This window comes from Spea bombifrons, chromosome 5 (genome assembly GCF_027358695.1).
Source record: "Spea bombifrons isolate aSpeBom1 chromosome 5, aSpeBom1.2.pri, whole genome shotgun sequence".
Taxonomy (NCBI): domain Eukaryota; kingdom Metazoa; phylum Chordata; class Amphibia; order Anura; family Pelobatidae; genus Spea; species Spea bombifrons.
In genome coordinates, this window is record NC_071091.1 from 74,567,916 (window position 1) to 74,593,252 (window position 25,337).

At 39.0% G+C, this 25,337-nt stretch overlaps 1 protein-coding gene across 1 annotated transcript in view; it reads right to left on the minus strand.

The window, feature by feature from the left end:
- Positions 1 to 24,552, minus strand: part of LDLRAD4 (low density lipoprotein receptor class A domain containing 4) — a 150,796-nt gene extending 126,244 nt beyond the window's left edge. Inside the window, exon 1 of the mRNA XM_053468011.1 lies at positions 24,424 to 24,552. The gene's annotated coding sequence lies outside the window, so the exon portion shown is untranslated. The remainder of the gene's footprint in view (positions 1 to 24,423) is intronic.
- Between the last annotated feature and the right edge of the window lie 785 nt (positions 24,553 to 25,337).

Sequence of the window (25,337 nt, forward strand, 5' to 3'; positions counted from 1 at the left end):
TAAACAGTGCACTGTAAACATCACTACATGAAAAGCATGAGGTGCAAATATGTATATTACTCAAAATCCCATGGTGGGAGGTTACAGCCTATTAAATATTAAAATATAACAAAACCTATACATTTTTCCGGTTCGGCAACGCTTAAAAAACATTTTGGAGTCACAACTAGACCTAGTTGAACAAATATGAGTTTGATCATACGCAGTTTCCATCACAGCTAGCTATGTAATGATATACTGTTTCTTTAGTCTTTCTGTAATCAAGTATCACTGGTATCTTTATATATACCACCGTTATTACACTTTTGTTTAGTAAGTTCCACCAGTCCAGCCATAAAGCCATAATCTTTTGTTTAATATCTTTTTATTGATTTTACAGCATATGAAGATCGACATGTCACAGCATGGTAGCGAACAAAATTGTAAACAAAGTCCGGAATTATGTTTCTGTCTTGCCGGAACAGGGAGTCGTTGGGGCATTCCAAATAAAATCGCCGTCATCTAGTAATACCTAGAAATCTCCTGCTACATTCCATTTGTAAACAGAAAACTCACAATACAATACTTGCGAAAGCCATAATCTCTAATGTAGTAACTGCTGCCACCAAAATATACCATAAGGAAAATGCTGCAGGCCAAGCAGGCAGAGCATAAAACAAACTATATTGTAATGTAATCATATATCCAGAAAGAGAGATAAAAAACAGGGAGTTGAATCTAGAAAGTTTTAACCTAAATCTGGAAAATAATATACGCAGGGTCACAAAACTCCTTCACCATTCCAAGACAAATCAGTGCGAAAACATACAGAAAACTTAACTTTTGGCCCAAAATATTTAAAAGGCAACACTTAATAAACAAAAATTGTGTTTCCATTTATGAAATAAAACAACAAGCTAACAATTTTTCAAACAGTATCAAAAGCCAAGGAAGTATAGATTCATGGATGTAGATTTGAAAATCTTTATATGTCGTTACAGTGTGGTTGGACAGTTCCATGCGTAACAATACATACTGTATACATGCTCAATGTCCCCAAACAAGATCAATATATGAGAATAAGGCCACCGGAAGGTCCATTTCAACCGAACCATAAGTACTACTGTATCCTGCAATTATATCATATCATCATGGGTATGGAGGATGCGTACAATGTGATCCCAAGCCTCGCACACATACAGTATGTTGAAAAATACCAGGTTTAAAGGGAATAGGTAGCATTTAAATAGAAACACTTTTTAGTAAACGCTCGCCATACATAGTGGAATATGTAAGCTGCAAGGGACCATTACAAAAACTATCATTAGCAAATGAAATATATATATATCACACACTACTTTACATTTAGAAAAAATGCTTCTCAAAAAAGGTACACCCCAGCCACCTTATGCACTTTAATGCATACGATTTGCATGCAAATGTAAAGTAGCATTCACCAGAACCCTCCCTATGAATTTGCTCTGGTTCCTCCCTCCCCAGCTATTTGCCATGCTCTATTCTGCACAGGAGTGCACATGCGCGGATGCTCACTGCCAGCTGCAGCACTGCCTCCAGTGAGATCTTAAAGGGGTCTAACGAGACAATAATTTGAGAGCACTTTCCTGCCAGTAATTGGCTCCTTCTGGCAGCCAAAACCAGTGCAGAGAAAGGTAAAAAAGTGCATATAAATGGTACTGTTTTATAATACATGAGATCTCATAGTGCCTATTATACACATAAACATTTTATTTACTTATGTTAAATTAACACAATATACAAACCACTGAACACAGTGAAGCAGATCTTTAAAGCCGATCCCTCAATGCCACATCATTAGCCCCTATAGTTTCACTGCAGCAGACTTGGAATAGCGCCCTCCAGTGGTGGGTCTTGAAGAGCTCATGATCATTATCAGCTCTCTGGAGACAGCTTCACAGCCAAATAATGCTTACTGAAGTACTTAAAAGGTCAACGGATGTTATCAGATCCTTAAAGATTCCCTCTAGCGTATATCGTAGACATAAACACACACACGTGAAATATGTGTACATAGACTGCTGCATGGATGCACCAATAAAGATTTGAAAACTGCATTAGGTTTCACCATCACCTTAATGTAGAATAAATTACATTACTCGTAAGTGAAATGGTTTTTTTTTTTTGTTTTTTTTTAAATAAAAGTATAAAAAAAATTCTACACCCCGCTCTTGACTTTACAAAGCAATACATTCCTGTTCCTATCATATCATTTGCTACAGTCACCAGCTACATTTATTTAACTTATTCTTTTTTTATTTTTTAATCATGGAAAGTATCTATTTCGGACAGGTCTTTATAAACTACAAAGCCCTCATTCATTTACTCTAATTCATGCCCCCACAGCTAGGGGGTTAGATTCCATGTTTTCTTCTTACAATGAGGAACTGCTGCAGAGGGCCCCCTATAATTGCATAATAATGTAAATCCAGATAAATGGACAGCGGTAAAAGAAAATACATATTAAAGTACTTTAAAAAAAGTTGATTATGCATATGACAGGAAAGAGCTTCCATTGAAATGAATGGCTTTATCACCCATACCAAAGCCAAGAATTATTTTTTTTGTCTAGTCATATAATATTAATGAATGAATGGTTTAATATAATTTCATCTCACCGCTAACCTTCAAAAATCTTCAAATTAATAAAAGCTGCTCGAGACATGCAAAGTTTCAGTTATAAGCAAAATCAGACCATTACACATGCTTTGCTTCTTCCCCTATTTCAATAACTCGGATTACAAAGAAACGAGAATCGTTTTGCCTGCGAGGTGAATATTATTGGAAAATGTATTACATGGATATTTCCTCTGCCTATCAGGGGAAATATATCAAACTCCTAAACCAAGCCAAGAGCCACTTCCTCTTCCTAATAATACACCTCCAGCAATTTCCTTTGACAGCGCCCGTATGTCACAATCTTAAAATAAGTACCAGCAAGAGATGGAGAAACTGTAATTGTAGCCCCATCGGATTCCTGTCACTTCTATGGCCAATATACCATTCATTCTAACAACCATGGAATACATTCCTTCCTCTTCTACAACAGGTATCGGTAATGGTTTTCTCCAGAGTATTCTAGATACTTGTATATTTGAGCGCTTCCTTTGGGACAACATCTTAATGTCTAAGTAAATATCAAAGATCACATAAAAACAACTCAACAAAAAAACCCCAAAGGCCAACAAGTACACCGCAGAGCACAAAGAAGATTGATTCATTCCCTGAAAATACTGAATTTTCTAGGGCTGCATGTAAGGCTTAATACAAGGTTGCCTTCTCTAGATTACATTTACGTTCCGGCTATAACTCAGAACATTCCAAGAGTGATTTAAAATAGAAAAAAATATATTTACTAGAAAATAAAAAAAAACAGCTCAAGATTACTTACACAAATATCCAGTTGTTATGTTATACACAAGTTTAGAACGGCGGGACAAAAACACACTAACAGATCACCTTGACACCAAGAAAACTTAGTAAGGAAGGAGAACCTTGAGGAGGGCCAGAACAAATAGGTAATATTTTTTATTTGGGTTACTCAGCACGATTTTTTAAGTGTTACGCATTAAAAATAATAAATCAACAGAATTTCCAAAAAATTCCATGCAATAATTATCAAAGTTGCGTAAGTGTTCTCCGATAGGAGTAGACATCCATTCCCCATGGCATAGTTTGGCTAAATGACAGGCGTCCTTTGCAGATGACCCACAATTACCAGTTATGGCTTTGCTGTCATTTCAGCTTGGAGGGGCGTTTGTTACTGTCTTAATCAATCGATAGCATGGAATACATGACAACACAAGGCTGTCGGTCAGCTCCTGTCACTTTTTATTGGCGTCAGTGCAGTAGTCATGTAGAGCCAACATCAATGTCAGCTACACAATATGCTTGCAGCCGCTTGCCATGTAAACTGTTCAGGACATGTCAAAGTACACATCTCCAAACAAAGCTAGCCCCAGAAGGATTAAAAATAAAAAATAAAAAAAGTTGCCTTTAAGGGTAGCAAGATCTGGGTGAACCCAGGACACATATAACCAAGAGCTAGAACAGCAGCGGACACATTTTATGCTAAAATTAAACAAAAAAAGCAACAAATGAAAGAATAAAATAAAGTGTATACATTCAAAGAGTGATAAGCTGGAAAAAAATAGCGCTTATCATTAAGACAAAAATAGGAAAAAACATACATAGTGGTATAAATCAATATACGGTAAATGCATTTACTCCCCCTTAGCAACAGCCATAGTAGTTACTGTCCAAGTCCCCGTATAATTTAAATGCTACCCAATTTAGATTTAACAATCGTTTTCCCAGTGTCTTTGTAGTTCTCAAATAACCTATTTCAAGCCGTCCAACATATAGATTCTCTCCCCAAAGCGGTGCATACTTCCCAACGAAACGGCCAAACATGGACACTGTTGTTCTAGGTGGTGTATGTGAAGGTACGGCTAGCAGCATGTCTTTTCTGGCACTATTTAACAGGACACTCACAGATATTTATGTAACTCACCCATTCAGACCTTTAGAAGGTGAATTTATAAACACTATTTCTACTATTTTCAGACATTCATATGACTTGTTAGACTACAGAACTGTGTGACACTCTCATAGCCAACAAACATTCTGAACTACGCAAATAAAAAGTAAACATCGGGGGAGGAAGAACGGACAGACATTTGGCTCCTAAAATAAGGCACGTGGGAGATATCTACCTGACGTGCAAAAAAACAAACAATAAGCATGATAATCAATACACTTTGGCATCTATATTGCAAATGGTATTTTTTGCAATATAGTAAGAGAATTTCTGCCTGATTTATTCAGATTGTAGGACGTGCCCTTATATTTGCATGCTTTACCTATGCATTCTGTACCGCCAGATAATATAACAGAGAACAAAATGCAGAAAATGATCTACAACACTATTTTCCATTCATTTCCACAGTAGTATAGTGCCTAGTTGTAGAATTTACGTACAGTGACTAGGGCTGCAACAACTAATCGATAAAATCGATAATAATCGATAATGAAATTCGTTGGCAACGAATTTCATTATCGATTAGTTGAATCGATTATTATCGATTATAAAATGAGGGTTTTTTCAGAGCAAACGCTCTGAAAAATCCCCCTCATTATATAATCCGTGTAGTCTGACTCACCGTCTCACAGCAGCAGCTCCTACTTACTCCCCCTCCCTGTAATCACTGTGACAACTGGCCCCGCCCCTTCCTTCTCCAGGCCAGAACCACATGGCTGTGACACTCATCTAACTGTAAGTATATGTACATTATATATATATATATATATATATATATATATATATATATATATATATATATATAATGTGTATGTGTGTGTGTGTATATATATATATATATATATATATAATGTGTATGTGTGTGTGTATATATATATATAATGTGTATGTGTGTGTATATATATATATATATGTATATATATATATATATATATATATATATATATATATGTGTATATATGTATGTAATATATATATATATTTGGGCTACTGAAAGTTAGGGGAGGTGGGGGTTAACTTAGGGGCAGTTATGGTTAATTGGGTGTTTAGGGTTAATTTAGGGGCAGTTATGTTAATAGGGTGTTTAGGGTTAATTTAGGAGCAGCTGTGGTTAATGGGGTGTTTGGGGTTAATTTGAGGCAGTTGTGGTTAATAGTGTGTTTAGGGTTAATTTAGGGGATGCTGTGGTTGATGGGGTCTTTAGGGTTAATTTAGGGGATGCTGTGGTTAAGGGGGTGTTAAGGGTTAATTTAGGGGCAGTTATGGTTAATGGGGAGTTTAGGGTTAATTTAGGGGAATTTAAATCCTGGGGGCAGTGAAGTGACATATCTGGGGGTATAAGGCATATACAGTATATAAGGCATATGTGGGGAGGGCAGTGTGGCATGTCTGGGGAGGACGGAGTGGTGTATCAGGGTGTATAAGGCATATCTGGGGGTAGAGTGGCATATCTGGGGGTAGAGAAGTGGCATGTCTGGGAGGCAGGGTGGCATGTCTGGGGAGGATGGAGTGGGGTATCAGGGGATATAAGGCGTATCAGGCACAGTGGCAGATGTGGGAGGCAGCGTGGAGTGGCAGATGTGGGAGGCAGCGTGGCATATGTGGGAGGCAGCGTGGCATATGTGGGAGGCATTGTGGAGTGGCAGATGTGGGAGGCAGCATGGCGTGGCATATGTGGGGAGGGCAGGGTGGCATGTCTGGGGAGGACGGAGTGGTGTATCAGGGTGTATAAGGCATATCTGGGGTAGAGTGGCATGTCTGGGAGGCAGGGTGGCATGTCTGGGGAGGATGGAGTGGGGTATCAGGGGATATAAGGCGTATCAGGCACAGTGGCAGATGTGGGAGGCAGCGTGGAGTGGCAGATGTGGGAGGCATTGTGGACTGGCAGATGTGGGAGGCAGCATGGCGTGGCATATGTGGGGAGGGCAGGGTGGCATGTCTGGGGAGGATGGAGTGGTGTTTCAAGGGGTATAAGGCGTATCAGGCACAGTGGCATGTGGGGGGTAGAGTGGAGTGGCAGATGTGGGAGGCAGCGTGGCGTGGCAGATGTGGGGGGCAGCGTGGCTTGGCAGATGTGGGAGGCAGCGTGGAGTGGCAGATGTGGGAGGCAGCGTGGTGTGGTATATGTGGGAGGCAGCGTGGAGTGCTGTGGGAGGCAGCGTGGCATATGTGGGGGGGCAGCATGGCATGTCTGGGAGGCAGCGTAGCAAGCCTGGGCTCAAATGTGCATATATTGGGGGGCTGGTTGGGAAATAAAGACAAGAAATTTATTATCAAAGTTTTTTTATTCTGCTGTTTGTATTTAACATCATTTGTTTAGTAAATTATTTTAAATAAATGAAAAATTTACATTCATTTTTTTTATCCGATTAATCGATTAATCGAAAAAATAATCGGCCAACTAATCGATTATTAAAATAATCGTTAGTTGCAGCCCTAACAGTGACCATATAAAATATCCAAGAACACAGTTATTCAAACAAAGAAAGTTTATAACTCCTGCAAGGCAGTTCCAAGCTCAGTCATTAAGCCTGGCTCTGGATGGATTCTTAAGAACGTAGTCTCTAAATGTATTTCCCCCCTCGAATAAAGGAGTAAGAACATAAGAGCAGCTTACTCAACTGGGGAAAGAAGCCTTCTAAAACAAAGTCCTGTGAGGTTGGGAACCAGGAACAATATTCAGAACGCTCAACAAGTGGTTGACACATTGGAAACATATGAACACGTAACACAATTTGACTGTACATATAAAAAATAGTTGGGGTCCATCCATTTACTGAGAAACCCGACCATTGGGTCGCAATTTAATTTCCTGCTCAGTACACTTTTAATTCATTCACATTTTCTGCCATTATAGCTCATGCATCAGACGTCATTCTATACCATTTCCTAATGATTTCCCTACCATACCTTTAGATTCCATCTCATTGCTTTTGTGTTATACAACCCCTCACGTAAACACTCGACCCCCACATAGGCTATCAAAGTATATATTTCACCAAACACAAAGTGTTCTAATTAAATCTGCCTTCCCCTTATAGACTAAAACCAGAAAGTTACATAGTACAGTGCACTAGACATCATGACAACAGTAGACAATTGGGAGGCAATATATGCCGCCGCACAGGAACGTCTGAAATTAAAATAATATACTCCCTTGGCTTCCCAGACGTCATGTAAAATGAATCCAATTAAGAGATAAAACACCCTGGAGGTCAGACAGCTAGGTCAACCATATGTTAGGAGCACACAGACAATTCCTACACATTCCAAGGTCTTAAAGTCCTTGAGAAGTAAGAAAGTACTTCTTTCACAAAAACTATTGCATTTTAATATAATCTGTCATCGAAACGTGAGACACGCAAATAGATTTTCATAAATCGAGCTGCTGTCTTTGTTGTTTTCTTTTTTAACACCTGCATGGATTATTTTACCTTTAGGTACAAACAGCCTTTGTAAAAGAAAAGTGCAGAAACCATAATTGCACACTAACAAACTTGTTTTCCAAAAGGGTACAAAAGCCAGAGTCTTTGCATTAAATACTACAAGAGACACTCATTGTACACTAAAGAGGGGCTAAAACTGCATAGCTCAAGTACAAAGTCAGGCTAACATACCTACTGTCGTACTGTATTTCAGTCTTCAAGGACGTTTCACGTAGCATGAGAGTCAAGATCAGTTAGTGCCTTAACATTGGTCGTCGACTAGATGCCACTCTAGCATTAGTACAAATCAAAACTATTAACACCAGCATGTCAAAACATACCCCCCAAGAAACAAGCCTAGGAAGTAACAAATGGGTTAAAAGGTTATATATATATATATATTATATATACACACACACACAATATATGGTCAAAAGTATTGGGACATATGACCATCACACCCACAGGGACTTTAATGACATCCCATTTTAAATACATAGACAACAGCTTCCACTCTTCTGGGAAGGATTTCCACAAGATTTTGGAGGGTTTCTGTGGGAATTTTTCTCCATTCATCCAGTAGAGCATTTGTGAGGTCAGGCACTCATGTTGGATGAGAAGGCCTGGCTCAAGATCTCTGTTCCAGTTCATCCCAAAGGTGATGGATGGGGTTAGGGTCAGGGCTCTGTGCAGCCGGTCAAGTTCTTCCACACCAAACTATGGGCCTTGCTTTGCACACTAGGGAGCAGTCAAGCTGGGATAGGAAAGGGCCTTCCCCAAACTGTTCCTACACGTTTTACACAGATGGGATAAAACAATACCTGACTGCATTTCTAAAAATGGTGCCTTGTGTTATTTTTTTCAGTAATATTCATATGTAAGCTCTGACATTCACTCCAGCCATGTCACAGCCAGGACATTTGATGCACATTTACCGTTATTTCCCACTATATTTATGTAAAAGAACACTAGAATCCATCTGTTAGCCCAAGCAGGAAACTAACACTTCCTGGACACTGCTGGAATCATTTTTTATATTAATAAATGCTTTTGTGAAAAGAAGAAAGCCAACATGAATAAAATGCTGCACATGCTGTATGTGCTATGATTAGGAATCAAGAAAAACTTTTATCTTAAACCATAAAAATGTGTTATGCCCAAGATGCCTATTAAATATACATATTCTAAAATTCACATACTGCCACCCATTGCACATGGCAAAGCACTCAGCATACTATCCTCCTCACGGAGTCCCCACCGCAGTAACATCAACACTGCTGGAAATGTTTTAATTAGCTCATCTTATCTAAAAACATAAAATGAAAATTACATCTCACACATAACGTTTGTGTTATCTGACATATTGCACGGTAAGATTAATAACTTCTATTGTATCCTTTTTAGAACATAACATTTCCTATAACAAGATCTGCTCGCTTACAGCTAGTTCATTTCTCATTTATTCCGGGGACCTTGACCTACTTTCTTTGTGTCAGGTTTGCATGTTTTCTAGATCTTAGTGGAATTGTCTACTTCTAAACTATAAATCTATGCCTGTACACGCTAGCAACTGGAAGTGTTCAGGAGTTGGACACTATGCTCTTTTATAACCAATCTGTCAGGCAAAAGCAACTTACTGAGTTGTCCTATTTAGGTGGAACCTTTGGTCCATCTGAAACAAATTAAAACTAGCCTTCCACGGCTGGTGTTGGACAGAAGAGCCCTAATTGCTTTTGAATTAATTCCACCCACCTACAAGAAATAAAACCGGAAAGGTACAGAAAAAAACTCCAGTTAAATTGCCGTGAAATGTAGCCAATTTGGGCCTAAGAACGTTAAGCACAGACCGATGGATGAAAAGTTGGAAGACTCATCCATGGAAACACTCCATGCAATGCCATAGGAGCTGCAGCATGGGGGCAGGGGGAGGGTGGACTGGGGTTCATATTGGGGAGAAAAATACATGCAAGGTTTAAGCAGTCCCCTATCCTCTCCTCCCACCTACCTCTTGTCTAACATTTCAATGAAGGCTAAATGAGACTGGGACAATAGGAACTATGCCCTTTTAAATTCTAATTAGCCCTTGAACCATCCAGATAGAATTTTTATGAGCTGAGTGAATTACAGGTAATAATGACTCTCTGGACCTCGGAGCACTGAATGGATTTGGAATCCAATGTGGCTTTTACTGGCAACTCATGCAGACAGATCTTAATAGGACTGAACGAACGTGAACCAAATGGCAAGGACAGGGCTTTTATTCGTGCTTATACTTATGCTAGTGTTACATTAACAATATGTTTTAGGGAGAGATAATAGCCTAAAATGATCTCAGTCCTTCTAAGAATTCATTTAACAAGGCAATGAAAAAGCACCTTCTGTACTTAATCAGTTTTGTGGATGCCAACCCATTTTCATCTCAAGGTTTCAGACTATTTTTAGTCAAGGAGGTAATATATAAGAGAGAAAAAAAAAAAACCAGACAATTAGATCTATTACTTGAAAGAGAAAAGGTATATATATATTACACAATCGTTCTCTCTCAAGGATTGACCTAGTTATCCGTTTTTTCCTTGCAAGACACATTACATCCAATATCACTGACATAAATGCAGCGGTCCATTTATTAAACACCCCCACAGCGCTCTCGTACACAGATCTGCTACATGCTGCAGCCTACCAGTTTATATAAAGAATTGTTATTGCTGTGGTCTAGAGGGGGCCTAACAGAACAAATGTATTTCTAAACATTAAGGTGGTAGCAGAAGCATTATTAAACACTAATCTACACCCACCACACAAGCCAAAAGCGCCAAAAGGCTTGTTTTTGGCTCAGAAATCTTGTGGTGCATATGCAAAAAATGTTAACAATGATCACCTTTCACCTCCATATCCAGCTTATACACCGACCCCTTGAGAGCAAATGTCTGCTGTACTACAGCCTTTAGACAAAACTCAGGAAAGAGGTGCAGTAGCCAGCTCTCATTTTCTTTTTTGGGGGAATCGTGCTCTTCGTCAGTCTAATACCACGCGCTTGTGAAAAAAAGGTGATGGTGACCCAAAAGTGGTAGGGCCACAGTGGAAGCCGAATCTCCAATCTTCGTCTTCTGGGGCCGCACTCCCCAAAGGGATATGCAGCCCCTTCCTTCCCTCCCAGACATAAGCCTTGGGTGGGCCGGATCTTCTAAGATCTCCCCTAGGGGAGACCCACTGCAGTCTTCCCCCACCAAAACCGAGCACAGTCTTTGGGGACTCCGTTCCACTGTGACATTTGGCACTACTGAAACCAAAATACACATGTGCACTGAAAAACAAACTGAAAGTGCAATAAGTTGTGCCAGTGTTATACACAGGCCGCAGCCAAATGGCTGGTAGGTTAAAAATTCCCCCTCCACCCCCAGCCATAGGTCAGGGCAAATTGAAGGGTGGGTTAAAAAAAATAGCATCTAGTGAAGTGATCCATGTGATTATAGTGCTCTTACTGAACTGTGCACCATGAGTAAAAATAACGTGCCCCCACACACCACTGCAACACCTCAGGGTCACTGACAAATCCCAGCTCCCTTTGAAGCGTTTCATAAAGAATCCCCTTCCTTCATCTCCTCCAACATCTTCAAAAATACACCTACCTAGTACATCTACAGATCTGATGATCTTTGAATGTCCTCTGCTCTACCCTCTAACCCTCATGCTTATATAGCGGACTTCTCAAGGGCAGTCCCCATCCTTAGGAATGCCCCACACTTATCATACTCTCCTACCATGAAGAAATGGGTCTTTTGAAACAACACCCCTTCCCCACCTACCAATGCCACATCCTCAACTCATTCACTCCATCGTACCATCTTATTCTTCAGTAACGTACATATCATTTGTTTACACTACTTACAGTTGTGTGGCTGGTCCACTTTAAAACCTCTATAGTTTCACCTCTTGTGTAATGTTTCCCCACTTTCTTCTAGATTGTGAACTCATTTGAGCAGGATCTTTAGTACCTGGAGTCCAAACAGTTAGACTACCCATTATGTCCAGTTTACCCAATGTACAATGCTGTGCTATGTGGGGTCCCCATATAAATCAAATAATAGCACCAGGTGCTGCTTATCTACTTTAAACACCTTCACCACCAAGGATGTACCAGATACATCATGAAAATGTGTCCCTAGAGAGCCAATTACATACTTGGTACATCTATTTAAAAAAACAAACATGGCCCCACATCTCTTCTATAGCGCGGTCATCAAAGTCCATGATTGGAGCATTCAACCTACAGCAGATTCCCTGCACTTCTGTGCAAGTGATCCCTGCTGCAGCCAATCACATGCACGGATGCGGTTACATACAAAGGCAGTACCTGCGAGCACCGCCTTTGTCTCTGTTCTCTGCCTAATAACATATTAATGTAGGGTGGGTTTTTTTGTTTTAAAATCAAAGCACGTTAACAAATATGTTGTATTTTTTCATATTTATACTAGCTGTGGATAATTTATATACCTGTAAAAAAATTCCATAAAAATAGTGTGTTATTGGTATGAATATGTTTAAAAAATAAATAAAAAAAAGTATATATTATATATATATATATATATATATATATATATATAATTTATGTGGTGAACTAGATGAGAAAGAGAAAATAATGCTTGAAGAAAGACATACCAAAAACATGAAAATTGCTCTGGTCATAAAAAACGCCCTTGTACTTAAGGGGTTCATATAGTAATGTAACAAAATGTGCGTGTACAACACCATATGTTGTCATAAAATGTATAGGGAGCCTACAACTGGCATTTAGGCAAAGGGGACAGTTAAAAGTATGCTTAGGTGCTTGATGTAGTTGAGGGTGCAGTCAGATGACCCAGCCTTTGCCTTACTCAACTGGCATCCTGCATACTGGAAAAACAAGATGGTTGCCTCTATAATAAATATTCATATAGGTCAGTTGAATGAAGCTGTCCCCATTTATAAAGGCCAACGCACTGCCCTCTGCCACACCCTCTGGATGGAAATTCATTTCATGTTTTCTCAGTTTCATATTGGATTGTCTTTTTTGCCCTCTAATGAGCTAACCAACAGGTAAATTAAATCCGCTACTCCTAGAATCTGGTATCCTCTCCCAGTCTACAACCTGGAGACCGCTCCCATAATATCACGTTTAGAAAACACTGTGTAAACTATGTTACGGTAACTGGGACCAATCTGTTGGGTATAATTTTTGCTTGCGACAACTCCACCAGTTTATTGGATGAAATTACAATTAAAAACGAATTACCTTTGCTTGTATTGGGAACTAAGCAACGTATACTGTAGATCTCTCAAGAGCCCTCCGGATGCAATTCTACTGACTTTGTCCTACTTTATCTCCTTGGTGACCTCTAACAGACCAAAAGCAGAAAACCAACCAAAATACTATTCAAAGGCTACATAACATATAATAATGCTAAGCAGAGTGTGTACCGATCATTAATATACTAGTGTATATACAGAATGAATAAATAAAATTATCTGCGTTCCGGATAATTATCCTGACTTCTTGATGAATTCATAGCCTATATGGCCTTCTTGATGAATTCATACCCTGTATTGCCTTAGGATCTGTGAAGTTAGTAGAATGATTTGTAAAGTAAGAAAATGTCAGCCGAGCGGCTCATAAGAAAGAAAGAAAAATATAATGATTTTGAGAATAGCATGGATATAAGCAGAGAACAGTGTGCAGCTCCAGTAAAGCATTCCTATATCAGAATCCCAAGTCCCTCTAAAATGGCCTACCATAACATAAAGCTTTGTGTAGACAGTCTACATCCCTTCTGACCGTTTTTTTAGTTCGGTCATTAACTGGATCTATGTTATAGTAACAAAGGGCAATATATCCCTATTAGAACCCCACCTTATGCATATAACATGGGGAATGTATTTTAACTTTATTAATAGGTAGGATTATTCCTCAACGCCAAATTAAAGGTGATGGCTTCTAAATGGCAGCCTACAGTATTCCCAGGTAGGGCAATATATAACTACAAAAGCCTAATTTATATGCATAGCATGGGGAAATAGATCTCAACTTATCGTGCATGTGATTTGGTTCTTTGGTTCATGATTAAGATACTTACTAAATACCTCCATACCAATAAAAATGACATTTGGAAGCTTCAATAAATTAATTTATGATAAAAGCTCTGACTGTTTCATTTACATCATCTACTGGTGGTATCTTATGACATCATTCATGTTAACTGGCTTCGGGAGCAGGGTTTTTTGTGGGCAGGAGGCTTCATTTGGCTTTCTTCTACCGCAGCTATTGGCAAACATAAATTAATTGAGCATTAATAGCTTGGCAATTAACAGTGTTACAGGTGTATGCTTGATTATATTAAATTAACTCTGACACAATGCCTGATTGAAAATATTTTATTAACACATTAACATCTTCTATCAAAAACACTTTAGATATTAAAATAAACACTGACAAATAATCTATAAGAAAGTGGATTGCTGTTAAGTGTCACTTTTATAAGGCAATTACATTTAAATGTTTTGTAACAAACAGAAAACACCCTACAGGGAACACTCATAATTCCATGATGGTCGTGGTGAACGTGAGACATTAATGGTTATGAATATAGTGCAGTTCAGGTCCCAAGTGAAACAGACAGCATGAATGACAACATGAATGACAGCATGAATGACCAGCACGAACATTCCACTGGTTGCTATGGTAATCATCACTTTTACACACACACATATACCATATATACACACACACACATATACACTCTATATACAGTATATACATACACACGCTCCTTGAGTCATACTTCCACCTAAACAGATCTTTTTGTGAAAACGTAATCCGCATACCACACAACAGTCCTGGTTCATCATCCCCTCCCCACCTCTTGCCACACCCTACGCAGGTGTCCCGATTTTACCTTCTGACATGCTGGGATGTATGAATACCTTATGTAATGTTGTGGAATGCTACGTGCCGAGGAGATCCTCAGCCACTACTGCAGAGGCCTTAAACGTTAAAACTGGTACTGCGAGGTACCAGCAGAGACCCAACAAAACAGTGAGGAACAACCAATGGCTGTCTCAATAAACGCAATGCTTCATTCATCTGTTGTGAGTGCGGATTGGTCAAATAAAAGTAAAAAAAAATTAAATATTTAAAAAGAAAAACAAGGTAAAAATAAAAACATTTTTAAAATAAAATAAGTCAAAAAAAAAAATGTGCCAACAGGTTGCAAGCTAAGAAACAAAATGACAAAACAAAAAAAATGTTTGATCCCTGCAGTCATGCAGGGGATCAGACTTTGTGGCACAGCCAGCCAACCCACATACAAATAAAATCAATAACACATCACAAATAAAACAAGGAGAAAAAATATCCTACGCTCACATTTTAGCTCACAAAATGTTATTTTAGAAATGGGCTGATGACTCTGTGGATTATAACTCATCACAAAAGCGGATGCATGAGAAAAGCATATATATATACAAAAGCCTATGCATTTGGGGTATTTCTGTCATCTGGGGATGCAACTGGATACATTTTGGTGGACTTCTCTGCAGTCGCATGTAATCCGGGCAAACAATCCTAAAAACATGGAAAGTGTGGTGAAAACGCAACAAAAATTAATGTTACGACTTCCTTTGCCAAGTGCTGGGGACCAACTGCTTGCATGATACGTGTACAAATGCTCCTTGTGAAATACCCTGGCTAATCTTCCCCAGTAATATATACTTTTGTATCCAGTTTGGGTACCAAACACCCTCTGTAAAGAAGTGGTTAAATTAGGTAAAATATAAATAAATATAAATAAATTATATATATATATATATATACACATATATATACACACATACATACATACATACATACACACAAATATATAATAAAAGGAAACGAATAATTAAAAACAGAATGCACTCGAAAAGGTCACTCACATAGAAAAAGCAACATATTCATGAGAAAACTAGCTGTGTACACTCTCTCAAGACCTCAGAAGTCCCTTTAGATGTAATATGTGGCACCATACTTTGTTACGCCATTGGAAGTACAACAAGGCAGCATTTATGTATATACTTCCCAGACTCCAATTATAGTCTCATCCATTAATCCGATTTTAAATTATGTAAAATAGCCCCCAGGCTTCCCTGACGTTCTCAGGATCCTTCTAAATTAGCACTGATGGCTCTTTTTAGTATCAGATTGTTTTTCTTCTGATTCTTGTCAAGTGTATCACAGTTGCTAGGAGTGTAACAGGTATATTAGCAAGGGAGAGGTCGGACGCATGTATTCTTTCCCCTTTATAATTATCCGTCTGGCTTATATAGGTGAGTCACCTCATTGGAAGTAACCCTGCAATCTTGTCCTGTTTCCCATACGCAATTGGTCTTATTTGGCTACCAACAATAACGTCAGCACTAAAAGAATTGTTATCACCGTGGAAAAAGGTTTAAATCACATATTCGACATCGAAAACCTGGAAGCAACAGTCAGCAGACAACCTGTTTTTTTTTTAATACATTTGTTAATTTACATTAAGTGACATTACCCCTCTGAGCGCTACCTAGTACATTTTACTATTCTTTAGCAATATTTGGATTGTTTTATAAATGTCCGCTTTCTTCTAGGACCGGAAATGAGCAGGAAAGAAGAGTATCTGGGAGCGAATGGAGTCTTGGACATGTAGGATACCGTGTGTTCCGTGTGCTCCTCAATATATATGCAGGTAGTTTAAATGGAACAATAAGCCTATGATGCGGGGCCCATGCTGTGTACCCCAATCCCTTCCATAGATACGTTTTAGGAGTATTTCTGCATTAGTTCCCCTTAGCACATATAGCTGCATATATCTATGCTAACCCCTATGTTCCAGGCTGCCGTAATACTGTTGTTTCAGAGAGTCTTGTTTTGATTGCAAAATGTATTTGCAATTCCTCAAATGTGGAGCGTTCCATAGGTTCACTTATATTTTAATATTTTTAGTTAACCCATGTGTGTTTAGACAACACAGATGAACAATTAAGAGATAAAAAAAACAAATAACTAAACAATTAGAGCCATACGTATAGAATTTACCTTTTCTGGTTTTATCAAACTATGGGAACACACAAATGTGTACAACATTATGCATTTGAGAGCGTAAATGTATATATATATATATATATATATAATAAAGATGTGATCTGAACCAAAAACAGTGCACAGACCTCCCATTATGCAGCGCACGTACATTACTTTATTTTCAGTAAAAGAAATAAAATGTTATTCACTTGCAAACACACGAGGATGTTCTGGCAGTGAACAAACTGTTTGCGACAAACAATGGTTTTTAACGCTCAGCCTGCCATACTTTGACATCGACTGCACGCAATACTATGATTTTGCATGAGAATAAAACTGTTTTCTTTAGCATCAAAATGCAAACTGGAAGCCAGTGTTAGCGCAAGGAGAAGGATGTTTGGATAAGAGCAACTTATAAGACCGGACGGCTGCTTATTTACTGCCATAAGATACTCCGTCAAGTAGTTGCAAGTTCATAAAATTGCATTTTTATTGCAATATATAATGTTTTTAACATCGCACTGTGGGTGGTCTTCTGCTTTTTGTTCCAGACAACTGCATCGTTCTTCGTGGCTCTGGAATATCCAAGATACTGTGCTACATTCAGGGTGCGTGTGTTTCTCAGAAAGGAGTCTATTCACCAAATCTAGAATTACACAGAGTTCACTTCAGAGTTGATCATTCGCGGATAAAGGCGTTTTTGTGATGTTCTGGTTACATAGCAGCACTCAAGGAGCGTGATTCTTATTGTATATCTCAATGAGCATTAAAAAGAAACTGTGACTGAGAGGAAGGCAGCAATTCCACTGACATTTGCACTGAAGGATTTAGAAATAATGCCCTATTCAAAAAGTTTGCTGGTCACCTATGAAAAAATGCAATACGGGCAACGAAACGTAAGTTGGCAAAATATACATTTGCCACTCACAACGCATTTTCATATTAGGATTAAGTTTTACTTTGTGATTTTTGTCTATCGTAGATTATTCATGAATCTTGCAAAATCTAAAGTTGTGGCTGCTGAGCACTTCTAGATGCAAGACGAATGCATTATCAGGATTCCATTTAGCTTTATTTTTTATTTAGTATATATATATATAATCAATTAATAATATTGTAAATAGGGCACACTTATCCATATACTGAGATATAGGAAAGTCCCCTTACACCACTATTGCATTATTGTTAGCAATATAGCCTTATAGTTTTAAGTAAAAAGAAAAAAAATCTACAACCTATTATACATTTTAACTCAAAAGCCTGCTGCACCCTAGATGTCTGCATGACACAGATTACACAGAAATGCTTCATTCATACCTACTGCTACAGATTATAAATCATAAGATAAACACTGTACTGTTATTAGGCATTAGCAGATTACTATTCTGCAACGTATATGATCCTTAATGAGTTAGGTGATAGCATATACTTTATTCCATGGACAATTAGAGAGACGGCCAAGTCCCTCCGTTGGCTCCCCATAACCTCCAGGATTAAGTTTAGCATGTTAAAACCTTCATGATGCCCCATACTGCCATCAAAAACCCTATTATGACAACATGGAACGTCATGAAGAAAGTAGCAGCGTGGTGGTTCGGTGGTTCCTGGCGCAGGGAACCTACAGAAACCCAAAACTACACTGCATCCCCATACACCTCTGCACTTATCACACTCTATACTCTGCCAACAACTTGTATTGTGATCACCTCTCCTGACTCTCATATAAAAGGTGCTGTACCCATTCTGTGAGATTCTATGAAACCTTCTGTCTGCCCCACATTTAGGATCTCCACGTCACCGACTTCTTCACATCACCCTCACTACAATCAAATCACTCTCACTCAAACAGTCCCTCACCCTCCTAATACATTGCAAGCTCGCAAGAGCGTGTGATGACTCTAACCCAGACATGGCAACGCTGGCTTTTCCTAGCACCGCTGGGGGCCAATGATGAGTTTGTATCACTACTGGAGAGACCACTGAAGAGTCAGTGAATTCAAGGCCCCACTTAGCACTGAAGAGTTTAATAGCATACAGAAAGGCAAAGCAAAGACCCGATGCACAGACCAAGTACATCGGCAACTTAGGGTAACCAGGTTTACTATTACAACTACAAACAAATTCAAATAGCACCTTAGATAAAGAAACCGCAGCTTCCTCCTAATTCTATAAAAATAGAGCTTGCACAGGTTTTGGTAGACAACGGCGAACGCCTTCCAAGCACTCGGCAAGTTTAATAAATGGGCTGATTTTTATTTACTGTATTTAAGCTCCCTGGAAAAAGTCAAGTGCAACATCACAAAAGGAAAGGAGGGATATCATTACAGTACTTTTGCCTTACTATGTGCCTATCCAACTTAATGAAGGCATGGATAACACTAATTAACCCTCTCCAAGCCTCAGAAGCACTCTCTATGATAGAATAACAGAGCATGTGATGCAAAGTAAGCTTTGACAGCAAAATAGATGGCATGGGCACCCAATAATGTTAAAATACCCAGGTAACGATTTCCTCTGTCATTTACAAAGGTGGCCCTGAGTGTAGCATAACCCTATACATCAGCAACACACGTCACCGTGCCAAGATCCTTGGAAGGAAGACAAAGTCAGCACACAGCTCCACAAAAACGAGTCCTACTATCATCAGCTAACTCCGATTTGTAGCTGGGTTAGCTGATCATAGTAGGACTCATGTTTGTGGAGCTGCATGATGACTTTAAGTCTGTTGGGACCTCAACCGCACCAAATGCGTTACCTAAAACAGCTAAGTGCAGCAAGGTTACCACGATACACTATTCATCCAAGACTGAAGTATTTGCTTCAGGGTTTTGGGTTGTTCCCCACAAGGTTTGGTAACTAATATTTACTAACCTGGGAGTCTGTAGACATTTGCAAACAAAACAAAAAAAAGTCAATGTGTACTTGACATGAAAAAGTGTTAAAATATATTATCACCTGAAAAGCGGTTTGCTGATCCTCAGAAAACGTTAGTAGCTCATAACATGTAAAAAAATACATAAATAAAATTTGCGGTATAGTTGAACTGTTTACCCGATATCACGACGTGTTACAATGGGACAAAGCTTCTCCTGCAAGAAGGACTATGCTGGCGTTACATAGGACATAATCAAATAGGTGAGATTTTTCGAGAATTCTCACCGTTTTAACTATACATTATGTAAGGCAAATCCAACACACAGCGATACCAAGGAGTCAAGATGTTAAACGTCCCTGCAAACCTCCATCAAAGTGAATACCCCTTTTTGGCCTAAGTGTCCTGTTATCTAAATGTTACTCTACAACATGAGCTCTGGTGCTCATAGAATATAAACCTTAGAACGAGGATGTGGATGGCATTAATACACCGTAAGCCTCGATTTTGGGTCTATTGAGGCCGCACTGTATTGTACCATTGACATGCATACAACTACATAGACTTCATTATATATATATTTGTTAATGAACACTACGGGTTATTTTGAAAATGCCATTATATTACAAAAGTACAAGTTTTCAGATTCAAGCCTGAAAGGAAATAAAACTTTATTGTATTTTATATGCTGGTAGAGTACAATGATTCTGATCTATTTTTCTTTTTTTTAAAGAAACCGACCAACAACTTTAATGTGCAGACCTGCCACTTAACACAATAAATCGAATCAGTCAGCGTGTGTGGTCTACGCTACTGGTCCCTTTAATTATAGCCTTTAAAATGGATCACTGTTATGTTGTATAAACCAGATGTCCTAAATAATTATTTGTGCTGTAGAAAATGTACCATTTATATCCATTGTTGGAAAAAAAAATTGTTAAAGGATCCTGCTGAAAAGGCTTTCACTTTTTCTGTGAGTCCTTAGCACGTCTTACCAGATAATAAATCTTACTTTACGAATTCAAAGAACAAAGTTAATATAGATTTCCATACAAAACCTCATTCGAACCAATGAGAAAAGTAGATCTAATGAGTTCCTACCATGATGCATGGCTTCAAATTGTTATAACAAGTTAAATGAAAAATGTTGTTGCAATGGTAATGTGGGCAAGGTGTGGTTAATGACAAAAATGCCTTTAAAATACAACATATGTATTACTGAAAATAAAAGCATAGGTTTGGTTTTACATGCACGGCACCATATACAGGAAAAGGTAGAATGTAGGCTCCTAAGTAATATGTGTTTGTTAGGTGATAGGTTCTTTAATAAAAGGTCTGAAAACGCCAATATACACTTTTACGCAATGTGTAATTTTTACAGGTTCCAATTAAGTCATTCACAAGGACCTAAAAAGCCTTTAACAGCCTGCCACGGATTTCTCCTCACCACACTAGAGTCATGACAGGAGATGGGGTGGTCCAATAAACTGAAAGCTTGGGCTGAAGTCAAAACTCTAAAGCTGTCACTCAGATTTGAGCCGGGCAATGTATTTGCTGATGTCAATAGGACATGTCAGTAAGTAGGGTTGCCATATTAGTATTTTTGAACACCACACGTGCTTTTCACAAAGTGTCGCCTGGCAGGACTTCAGGTGTATGTATGTACCCCAGGTATGTGTTGGTCAGCTACACTGAAAACCATCAGTAGCATTTAGCTTCAAGAAGAGTTGCTGTACATTGAACAATCTTTAAGGTGAAGGGTCCAGATTTTATGGCTGATCCCACTTTTGGAAAATTCCTAAACCCTATGCTGCTGGGGTACCTGGTTGGTACCAATCCAACAGGAACCAACACATATTAAGGGTGCAATTACATATAAGATTAACCTATAATCAAGTTACTAGCTGAGAACTAAAAGGCTGGGTTCATTATTAAGTCTCTCTCATACATTGCAGAATACCTATTGTTTTTGGTGTTTAAATTATCTACAGTCGCATCAGTAAAAGAAGAAAATGAACTTCACTAGGTCTAGGTGGAATAGCACAGTGAGATACGCAAGATTTATAAATAAGCGCATAAAAATGCTTTTTATTATATTTATTTTGTTGGCACCTTTTAAGGGCATAAAGAACAGTCAAAATGTATTGTATACACTGGAAATGTCAAGGTAGCTCACCAGGGGTAAATGCTATAAATACGAGCAATACATGAAAAGAAAAAAACTATATGGAAAATGCAGATATTCATTCACATGGAAGTAACCTGGCTGTACAGAAAGAAAGTTGAGTAAAAATGCTGCTTGGCACTAGCATCCAGGGTAAATTAGGTTTGGAGACTGGGGTAAAAATAAGAAAAGCCATAATTAAGCATAGAACTCTTCCCAAAGATTCTCATCTGAGCCCAACATATAAAACCATTGAATTGGCGACAATAACTGGCTACTGTACCATGTAATTCTATTCTTTCAGTCAGTGTTGTAATACAAATTGCTGTGTCCCACGCACAAGTCCACCATGTATGTAACCTGTTTTGGCAATGTCTAGGGACAGATCCTTGTGCACAAAGAAGGTCAGAACTCATCTATTGTTCTATTATTCTGCAACATTCTGATCTTGCATAAACATAAGACACAGATATGTTAAACACCTTGCGCAAATCATGTACTACATTAAATAGTCCTTCACATTGTCATTAGTGCTACTTGCTGATGGACCACTTGTGCACCAGAGGAGGCTTGGAAGCCTGTCATCCACACACCAAGGGTGCTGCAGGAACCTACTGTACACCCCTGCTCTTATCTACCCAGTTTGTTCATCGGGATATCCTTTCATTGATGTCATCCATCTCTTATCATGGCTACTGGAAGACTATTCCATGGCTTTGTCAATGTTTAGGGAAAGTTGTACATCTACCTGTGGTGTCCACCCAATAACAAACATCACCAAGAACAAGTCGCCCATTCTCAAAAAATACATTTTTAGGCTTTATAAAATGTAAGACCATGATCTAATAGCAAATAGCTACAGAATATGGATGGAGGCTATTATGCAGAGAATTCCATAAAACATTTGTGCAAAACTAAAATGAAAGTTAAATCTTATAAACAGTTCAGTTATGACAAAAACACAGGATACTCAGTCAAATTAGTATAATTATTTTTCAACCCCTGATTAAAATACAAAATTATTTCTATTTAGGATCTTAAATAAATAAAAAATATTTCCAAAATGCTTATGCACAGCATGCAATCTTAATCATTTGTAAAAATAAATAAAAAATAATTTGTAATTAATAATTTAAGGTGCTTTTTGACTTTGCCAACATGTTTGTAACCATTTGCAGCATTAGAAACAAAATTCCTAAACATTAATTAATAATATAATAATATTAATTGTCATATGGCACAAAGTCTGGCACTGAAAGGTTGTTGCCATGGAAAACTAAAAAGTGAAAAACAAGAACAAAACTGTAATGTTTTATGTTAAAAGTGTTATGTGATTAAACATTGTTGAAAAGAGTAAAATGACAGATCTACTAAGGTATCATTTGCCAGGTGTACAAGAGACCAGAATAAAAGTTTTTGGCTAAGTGGGACAGCACCTTAAAAAGTGAAAGGGAGGCATCTAAACATCATCATATAATTAAATTGCATTTTATTTTTATATGTTCAGTAAAAATCACATTGCCATTATTTATTTTTTCTGAAAACACAGTTCTATCTGGAGCATCATTATTAGCGCCATACTACATGAAGGCCCAACAGTCATTACATTTGATAAAAGTTGATCATAATATTGTGTGTTATAGTTTGTTCTTGATGGGGTGGAGGGAAATAAAAGGAACAGTAGCCACAGGATCCATTAGCCCAAGACGTATTAAAAGGCTAAGGGTTTTAAACAAGCCAAATGCAAACAGAATTCAAGTGTAAATATCTACATGTTGGCCTCAGAGCATCATACACATGGGCATGTGTGTGGAAAGGTGAGAGGTGCAAGTGGCTGAGTGGGCATCAGAGTGACTATGAACCTGAGTGGGCATCAGAGTGACTATGTACCTGAGTGGGCACCAGTTGCTGATGGGGGGGGTGACTAATTCCACAGGTTGTCACGCAGGGGGGTCTCAGGCAGAAGTAGATTTAAATAGCCCCCCATGATTACCATACATTTATACATGCTTTACTTCCCAAAGTCCCCCAGCAAGTCCTCATCACACTTATCAGTGCAGTGGGATCAGCACCTCCTAAGCCTCTCCTGAGAAGGTCCGTGGTCATGGGAGTCCCAGAAGGGGCAAATGCTCTTTCACCCCAAAGCCTGCACTAAACTTGGGCCTCTGTCACTTTTGGTGCCTACAGTATTAAGGGCAGCTTCTCCCCGACTCCCACTCCAGATGCGGCTTCCCCAGCAGCAAGTCCCACATCCTGCACTCGCCTCCCCCCTCAGCTGCCCCTGACGCCGGTGTTAAGCTCGGCGTGTTTAGTGCAGAGCAGATGAAAGGGTCTTACCTCCCCCTGCAGTATGTCTGCGCACACGGGCTCCTGTGCCTGGGACTGGCAGCCTTCCCCTCTCTCTCTCTCTCTCCTCCACCCCTCTGTCTGCAGCCAGTCTGGATCTCACTCTGACAGCCGGAGGAGAAGGCAAGTTCTGGAGGGAGGTGTGAGGGGGAGGGGGAAGGCTCCCTGCCCAGCCCTGACATTGGCATTCACAGACTACACTGACACCTACAGGGTGGATGTGTGAAGCAGATCCAAGCAGATCCACTAAATACAGGCTTAGGCATAAAGGGACAGTTTAATGTACCTGACAGCCCGAGTAAAAGTGAACGCGCATGAACGTACTTTATGAGTCACATGTATGCTTTAAAAATAGTAAATAAATGAAAGACATCATCGAGGTAGAAGCTGCAGCTGCCTTCATCCTAGTTGGTCCATCCATTGTTGCCACTGATTGGCTGCTTGTGGCAGCCAATCAGTAGCAGGAAAGAACTCCCAGGCCACACAAGCCCAGGACAGCTTTCACCAGGCCAGCTCTGGCAAACACATCTCCTGGGCAGAAAATAGCTGGGGGCAAGGGAAGGGGCAAATGCTACCCCCCTATGCATTTGTAGGGGAATGCCATGTCAATTTAAAGGGACCTCTCAGATAACATATTCATTAAAGTGAATATGATGGCTATAAGTGTCCCTTTAAAGTAGAAATCACAATTCCCAGCATTCATAGTTCTGCCCCAGTTAAACATTGAATGTTAGGTGTTTTTAGGGGGTTAACACTGTCATGTCTCTCAGATGTTCTTCTTTGGGACTCAAATCCACCTGTCCCTCTCTCCTCTTTTGATGTCACTTCTTTGGTTAGTGATTAAGTGCGTTAAGATGTTAAACGTTCTAAAACGAATGTTAGTTATGCAGTGAAAAATTAAAAAA